The following is a 9,217-nucleotide window of genomic DNA, read 5'->3' as shown; positions in this document are numbered from 1 at the left end:
TTTGATAATACATTTATTTTTTAAAAATAATTAGGATTTAATCATATGATTATTAATGTCTGATCAATTTAATTTTTTATATGTGTAATTTTCTCGATGAATTCTATAAAATGAATAACTTGAATCATTCGCATAGAATTGAAATTAGCTCTCACAACCATCTTTTGTTCCCCTCCCTCAAATTTTGTTATCTCATGTTGTGATTGTCTTGGTCATCTCGCATTTGTATAAAAACTCTCTATACTAATGTAATTTAGGATGAATTACAAATATATATTTTGAGATTTTCTTAAAATATTGATTGTTTTGTGTGATATTGGAAATTACAAATATTCTTTTGTCAATCTTTTTATTTAACTACTCTCTTGCAAAATTTGTAACTACTCTCTTATACAATAATAAAATTATCAAAATCGTTAATTAAAATATATTTTTAACATAATTAAAAATTATTAATTAACTTAATGCTTTATTAATAAAAAGATTATTTGTTATGCACTTTGAAATTTGAAGGTGCGAAATCTAATTACTATAATCAAAGGGAGAAATTTATACTTTAAATAAATCTCAAGGGTATATTTATAATTTATCTAATATTTTGTTAGTAAGTAAATCAATTATAATTATATTTTCACAATAATTATAATATTGTATTTCTTAAGCAATTTTATATGATTTTTATACTTAGTAAAAAATCTAGTTTTATGGAAAATTACACAACCATAATTAATGTAGAAAATAGATAGAGCAAGAAAAAATTAATCCACGACACAAAATATTTTTTACGTGAAAAAATCATAATTGGAATCCACCAACTTGTGATAAAAAATAAAACTAAAAAATCACGGGCCCTTGTCCAAGCGAATAATCCACTATGAAAGAAAAGAGTACAAGAGATATCTTACAAAGACTACTCCAGACTCGCGCGTTTGCTCAACTTACGATTCATTCTTCTTCCTCCACTAGATCTCCGCTATGGATGTCAAATCACCATGACACCAATGACTTTGGAATCTACCGAAGTCTACAATCTCGGAATCCACCAAGAAGGTTCACAATTGAAAGGTGTGAAAGACTTAGAATAGCTTGATGATTAGCTTGAGGTTCTTAGATGCTAATGAATCATTAAGCATGTGAGAGTATTATAAGTAATCCTCGCTACAAAATTCACTCTCAAATACTTAGCAAAATCTCTCCATAATAAAATGATATCTTTCACAAAAATATTTCTCACTTATAAAAATGATCTCTCAGAAGATAATAATACTTAGAAGAGCTTAGAAGAGAGTACACAGAAAATAAATGGAAGAGATACAAAATAAACCAGCAGCATGTCTTAAATAGGCCTAGGCCAAAGACCTTCGCGAGTGCGCACACCATGGTCGCGACCGCGACCATCCTTCGCGGGATACAGACAAAACTTATAAGAGTTGGATTTTTGGACTTGCCAAATCGCGGGTGTGGTTGTGAAGTTTGCGGCTACGAACAAGCATGTTGGCTTAGTTGCTATTTTAGACTTTTGATCATGAAAATCTTCGATAGTGTTTGATAAAGTTTTCTAAATATGATTTCATAATAGACTTGTATTTTGGGTTTGTGAGTTTTGAAATTATGATTTAAGTGTGCAAAATTTGTTTGGTTATGAGTTTTGAAAAGAGTTTTCAGTTTTTAAAATTAGAAAAGTTATTTGATTTAAAAACTTACAATTCATGACGAAACACACAATCCAAAATTCTATTTAAAACTCATATAAAAATTTAAAAAATTTCAAAAATTTTGTATTTATAATATAAAAATAACAAGTGCAAAAAAAAAAAAAAAAAAAAAAAAACAACAACAACGAACGCTATTCCAATCAACCGGCTAGGGGACGTCCGGAAGGACGATCAGGTTAGCCAAATTTTCTCGTCTGGAAAGGAGTTTTCAAAAGTGAGTGTAAAATTATAATTTTAAAGCTCAAAATAAATACCACACTCAAATTAGTGGGTAGAAATGTATTTGGAACATGAGAGGGTAATTTTAGTGCAAATTGGGCCGAGCTATAAGATGGTCATAGTGGCCCACAATACAAAGGGCTGAGTAAAAAAGGCTGTAAAAGTTACTCTGGCCCAAGAGAGGTACAAAATTACTCCGGCCCGAGATACGTATAAAGTTACTTCGGTCCGGAAGCAACTTGAAGGTTAGACCGGTCTTGGAGTTATACCGGTCACGAATCGTTAGTTCGTTCTAAACCGTGTCATGTGCAGTGTATGAGAAGCCGACGTGAGAGAAGTAAAAGGAAGAATTAGTTCGGCTCATTCTATGGCTATGCATAGCCATGATTATTTCGGTCATGTTGTAGTTCGGCCATAGTAAAAACCATCTCACTTGGTTTAAGCAGTGAGGGGGGTGTTGAAGGATAAGCATTATCTTTCAGGAGTATGAATCCCAGGAGGACTCTGCATGGAGGAGTAGAAGTCCTACTAGGATTGTGCCACACGAAACCTATAAAAGCTCACAAACATCACCTTGGGAGAGGTAACACACAACTTTGCTTTCTGAATACACAGAGCTTTGTCTATTAGTCAAGTTTGCTGACTTAGGCATCGGAGAGGTTTCCGGCACACACCCGCCGGCTAGCTCACGTTTGTGTTTTCAGGTGACAAAGCGACGTCGTACGGAGGAGCGCAGACTTGGTCAACAGGATTATACGAGAAGGTATATTTATTTCCCGTACAATTGGCGCCGTCTGTGGGAAAAACAGACAGAACAAAACCTCTTGATTAAGCTTCTCATCTCCTCAAACAATGGCACACATTGAAGAATTGCCACAGTCCGCCATCGACGAACTAACTCCAGATGGGGGCGCAAGGCGAGAAGGATTACCTTCTGTCCCTTCCATGGCGGACTTGGAGCCCCAACGACATAACTCCAGGAGGGATGCGAGGGGGAGGCGGACTAACAGCCCCCGTCACTCTCGTTCGCAAAGTCCTGACAGGCAAAGGAGGAGGATTGATCCTCAAGCTCTGGAAGACCGCGTGAAGAAGCAAGATGAATTGATAAGGAAGATGGCGGCGGACATAGAGGCCTTGAAACGCCAGATGAAGAAAAAAGAAGTGGCGACAGGAGAGGGGCGCAAAAATAAGACGCCCCCTCGCCACTCAGAAAATCGTAGCAGAAATACCACACCCTCGCAAGGAGAGAGCAGAAGCCTCAGGACAAGCGATACTCAATCCTGGTCTTCCAGAACTCGTCACTCCAGGTCTGAGAGGACGAGATCTGAAAGGTTATACACTGAAGGAAGCACATATTGGCCCTCACATTCGCATCAAACCAGATCCAGACAAACGGAGTTACCCAGATCATCGGACTTACGAACCGTGCTCGAAGAAAAAGCACGATGCAAGGAGGATGCTAGGGCACAGGATCCACACAGAATTTCTTCCTTACAGCGGTTAGCTCCTCGGACGCATGGAAGCGTCGAGGTTGGAATGCCAATACCGCGCCCTGCCTATAAACCAACGGACAAAGCTTTAGCAAGGCTGCAGACTTCACCGTTTGTTCCAGCGATTGAAACGCGCCCCTACCATCAGGCTTCCTTCAACCGAAATTCACTACATATGAAGGGAAGACGGATACCTACTCACACTTAAGCCACTTTCGCCAGGTCATGGCTGTGTACAGGCGAAACGAGGCCTTAATGTGTATACTCTTCCCATCAAGCCTTAGCGACCTAGGCTTGACTTGGTTCGAGAAACTTCCAGAGGGCAGCATAGCCTCCTGGGCACAATTGGCAGAAGCATTCGTAACAAGGTTCCGAACAAACACTAAAACCCCGGTGGAGATCGACCAGCTACTCTCCATCGACATGGGCGATAAAGAGACCCTAAGATCCTACAACAGTCGCTACTGGGAGACATTCAATCAGATTGGGGATTGCTCTACCAATCTCGCCATTGCACAATATAAAAGAGGCCTTCCAGTTGGGAACAGACTAAGGGACTCGATCACCATGACGCCACCCCTCACCATGGAAGCCCTGATGGAAAGAGTGCATCAGCACATCAGGGTAGAAGAGGATGGCGCACGTGCCAAAGCAAAATCTGGTGCGACCGTAGTACCAGAAAAGAAGACCTCAGCAAAGGTCAACACAGTAGATCGTCAGAACAGAAACGGATGTGGCAGACGAGATAACGGAGAAGACCCGGATAAAAGATGGTTGAGAATCCGCACTGCCATAACCACGGTGTTTAAGAAACCGATATATCGGATTCTGAGCAAAATAAGAGATGAGCCTTTCGTCAAGTGGCCAGCCAAGCTAGGAGAAGCTCAGAAGGACTATGACGAAAGATCACGGTGCACCTTCCACAAAGAAAAGGGGCACCGCACTGAGAATTGCACACCATTGAGACAGCACCTGGAGGAGTTGGTGGCAGCAGGTCACTTGGATAAATACATTGAAGGAGGGACGCAGCCAGCCCCCCAGGACCATAATAATCCCAATGGGGTGCCAATCGACGCCCCGCCTCAAGGCGTTATCAATGTGATACATGGAGTTTTTGAACCTAAGCGTGTATGCGAGCTTAGGGGATCAATCAAAAAGGCTGAGCACTTTAGAGAAGTGCTAAGTGCCCAACCTGCCATCAAAAAGGGGAAAACAGAGGCAACAAACGTCATGTCTTTTTCGGATAAAGACTTGGATCGAATATACTGTCCTCACAATGATGCCCTAGTCGTCACTCTTCGAGTCAAGGATTTTGACGTCAAGTGGATTCTGATTGACCAAGGTAGTTCGTGTGAAATCATGTACTACGAGACATTTAAACAATTAAAACTGCAAGACAAAGACTTGGCGCCTACCGTGTCTCCCCTAATTGGATTCAACTCTATGCCAGAATGGCCCGTCGGTAAGATAATTCTTCCAGTCAGAGCAGGAAGCGTGACAAAACAAGTGGAGTTCTGGGTATTAAAGGTCCCTTCCACTTACAACATCATCTTGGGCAGGACATGGCTGCATGCCATGCGATCAGTGGTGTCATCTTACCACCAGGTAATGCGGTTCCCCAACGACACCGGAATAATTGAAGAAGTCTATGGAGATCAGATCATGTCAAAACAATGCTTCGTCACGGTGAATGGCAGTCGCGCTGCCAAAGGATACGTTCATTCGGTGGAAGAACCCGAAAGTAATGAGCTATTCGCAGATATCGGCAAAGCGGCGGATCAGAAAGCAGTAGAGGACTTGGTCGAGGTAAGAATAGATGAAAAGAACCCGGATAAGTTCTTTTTGCTCGGTTCGTCGTTATCCAGCACTGAGAGATTAGAGGTCTTAGAATTCTTAACCTCTAACATCGAAGTGTTCGCCTGGACACCCTGCGACATGCCGGGCATTGATCCAAACTTCATCTGTCACCAACTCAATGTCCACCCATCCGTCAGACTAGTCATTCAACGCACTCGCAGATCGGCACTTCACCATGCCGAAATAGTGGCAGAAGAAGTAGGAAACCTGCTGGAGGCAGGAGCAATTAGAGAGGTGCACTACCCAAAATGGATCTCCAACACGGTCGTAGTACCAAAGAAGAATGACAAATGGTGTGTCTGCGTCGACTACAAAACAGTCAACAAGGCGTGCCCAAAAGATAGCTTCCCTCTACCACGGATAGATCAACTGGTAGACCTAACGGCGGGGCATAACCGACTTAGTTTTCTGGATGCATACAGAGGCTACCACCAAATCGCCATGCATGAACCAGACCAGGAGGTCACATCCTTTACAACTCCAAGAGGACTATACTGTTACAAGGTCATGCCCTTTGGCCTAAAGAACGCAGGGGCAACATTCCAACGAATGGTCACCAAGATGTTTGAACCATTGTTAGGCAGAACAATGGAGGCTTACATCGACGACATGGTGGTCAAGAGAAAGGATGAGAATGACCATCTTCAGGACCTAGGTGAGATGTTTGAGATCCTAAAGAAGCACAAGTTGCGCCTTAATGCGTCCAAGTGCGCATTCGGAGTAGGATCTGGCAAATTCTTGGGCTTCCTTGTGACCAACCGGGGTATAGAAGCAGACCCCTTCCAGATCAAAGTAATCCAGGATTTGGAGAGACCAAACTCAGTAAAAGAAGTGCAGTATCTCACCGGCGTGGCAGCTGCGCTCAATCGGTTCATAGGCAGGTCGTCAGATAGACTACGACCATTTTTTCATGCCTTGAAGGCCAAGTTTGAGTGGGATGAAGAATGCGATCAAGCTCTGGAAAGCTTGAAGGAATATATGTCTTCTCCACCATTGCTTGTTACCCTAGTACCTGGTGAAGAACTCTTTTTGTACCTGGCAGTCTCTCAGCACGCAGTTAGCGTAGTGTTGGTTCGTGCAGAAGGAATCCAACACCTACCCATCTATTATGTCAGCAAGACATTGCTGGGAGCCGAAACAAGGTATTTGCCACTGGAAAAACTAGCATTAGCCTTAATGATGGCCTCCAAGAAATTGGCACACTACTTTCAGGCCCACACCATAGTTGTCCTCACAGCTTTTCCACTAAAAGCTTTGTTTGAGAGGGCGAACTTTTCTGGGCGAATCTTGAAGTGGGCAATAGAGTTGGGACAATTCGACATCAAATTCCAACCCAGGACCGCAATAAAAGCCCAATCTTTGGCAAACTTCGTCGCAAAGTTTACTCCTGGAAGTCATCATATCTGCCCAGTCGACCTAACTGACACAACCGAACTGGGGATGGAAGTTGACGCTGGAATAGCGCAACCCCTAGTAAAAGGTACTCAATCAGACTCCAAGACAGACCAAACTAAAGACAACAAGGAGGAAACAAACCAAGACTCACCAACAGTACAATCAGATGGCGAGGGGCAGACAGCAAGCATGGACCTTGAAGAAAACACCAGCAACATCCTTGACCCCACGACATCATCTGACCCCTCCACTTGCTGGAAGTTGTTCGTTGGAGAGATGTGGAAGCTCTTTGTGGATGGAGCATCCAACCGACATAGAGCAGGACTTGGCATAGTCCTCATCTCACCAGATGGCTTAGTAGTGGAGCAGGCAATCAACCTTGGCTTCCCAGCATCAAACAACGAAGCAGAGTATGAGGCGCTTCTTGCAGGCCTCAAATCAGCATTCCATATGAAGGCCACCGAGCTAATGGTCTACAGCGACTCACAGCTGGTGGTAAACCAAATTTCTGGCGACTATGAAGCAAAGGATGATAGGATGGCCAAGTACCAAGAATTGGTCAGAACAGAAATCAAGAAATTTGAAGTAGTAAGGATAGAACAAATTGGCAGGGAGGAAAACAGTAGAGCAGACGAACTAGCAGGCTTCGCCTCAATGGCAGATACCTCCATACCTCATCCACTACTGATCGACTACCTACCTAGACCAAGCATAGAAGACCCCGAAGTAGAAGAAGTATGTTGCACAGAACTAGGCCCCTCTTGGATGGATCCCATCATCCTGTTCTTAAAAGACGGCATCTTACCAGAAGAGAAAAAAGAAGCCAACAGAATAAGAGCAAAGTCACAGCGATTTTGGCTCTCCCCCGCTTTGGCATTATACAAAAAATCATTCTTAGGACCTTACCTAAAGTGTGTTCATCCCAGCAAACTGGAAGCATTCTTGTTCGAAATACACGAAGGGGTGTGCGGAAGCCATCAAGGTGGAAGATCGCTAGCTTACAGGGCCATTTCGCAAGGATACTGGTGGCCATACATGCAGGCAGACTCAGAGAAATATGTGAAGAAGTGCGAGAAATACCAGAAATTCGCACACCAAATACATCAACCAGCTAGAGAATTCCTACCATTGACTAGCCCATGGCCTTTTGCAATGTGGGGCTTGGACATAGTAGGACCACTTCCAATAGCACCCGGCAACAGGAAGTTCTCTCTCGCAGCAACAGACTACTTCACAAAGTGGGTGGAAGCAGAAGCATTGGCATCAATCAAAGAAAAAGATGTGAAGAAGTTCGTTTGGCAGAATATCATCACTCGGTTTGGCATTCCAAAAGCCCTAATCTCAGACAATAGCACTCAATTCGACGGCAGAATCTTCAGAGGCTTTTGTGAAGAGTACAAGATAGAGTTCTACAATTCTACACCGGCATATCCTCAAGCAAATGGCCAAGCAGAAGCATCAAATAAAGTTGTCTTGGATGGACTGAAGAAAAGGTTAGAGAAGACAAAAGGCAAGTGGGCGGACGAACTTCCTCATGTTTTATGGGCTTACCGCACCACGCCTCGACGATCAACGGAAGAGACACCATTCTCCTTAGCCTACGGAATGGAAGCAGTAATCCGACTGGAAATTGGCCTCCCCACAATTCGAAGCGAAAATTTTGATCCAGACTTGAATAGAGAAGCCATAGCATTAGAACTCGACCTTGCGGAAGAAAGAAGAGAGAGAGCACTGGTTCACATTGCCTCATACCAACAAGAGTTATCCAGAAAATACAACAAAACAGTGCATCCAAGACAATTCAAGATCGAAGATTGGGTACTGCGCAAAGTAATGGGAAACACCTTGATACCAGGAGATGGCAAGTTAGGGCCAAACTGGGAAGGTCCTTATAAAGTGGTTGGGTTAGCAGGCAAAGGGGCATACCACCTAGAAGACAAGGATGACAAAGCAATCCCTAGGCCATGGAACACGGCCAATCTCAAGTTATTTTATTTTTAGCTTTTCAAACATATGTAATTTCTTTTTCCTCAATAAAACGATCAATTCTTTTCAGCATGAGTTGTTCTCTGTAAAAGTTAGTTTTAGTGAAGTTTAGGCACATTACGAACATTTTATTCTAAGTTAGCTGGAAAAACTAACTTAGAGGTTGGCTGGAATAAACCAACACCCCTCCTAAGCCCAGGATAAGGATTTAGGCTGCAGGACGTTTGGTCGGAATAACCAAACATTTTATTCTAAGTTAGCTGAAAAAACTTAGAGGTTAGCTGGACTAAACCAACACCCCTCCTAAGCCCAGGATAAGGATTCAGGCCGCAGGACGTTTGGTCGGAATAACCAAACATTATTCTAAGTTGGCTGGAAAAACTAACTTAGAGGTTGGCTGGAATAAACCAACTCTTTGTACTCTTCAGCCGAAGTAAGGGTATGGCTGAAGATTGGTTGGCTGGAATAAACCAACTCTTTGTACTCTTCAGCCGAAGTAAGGGTATGGCCGAAGATTGGTTGGCTGGAATAAACCAACTCTCTGTACTCTTCAGC

Source organism: Camellia sinensis, chromosome 12 (genome assembly GCF_055761805.1).
Source record: "Camellia sinensis isolate YWXY chromosome 12, ASM5576180v1, whole genome shotgun sequence".
NCBI classification, from domain to species: domain Eukaryota; kingdom Viridiplantae; phylum Streptophyta; class Magnoliopsida; order Ericales; family Theaceae; genus Camellia; species Camellia sinensis.
Note: the sequence above shows the minus strand (reverse complement) of the source record.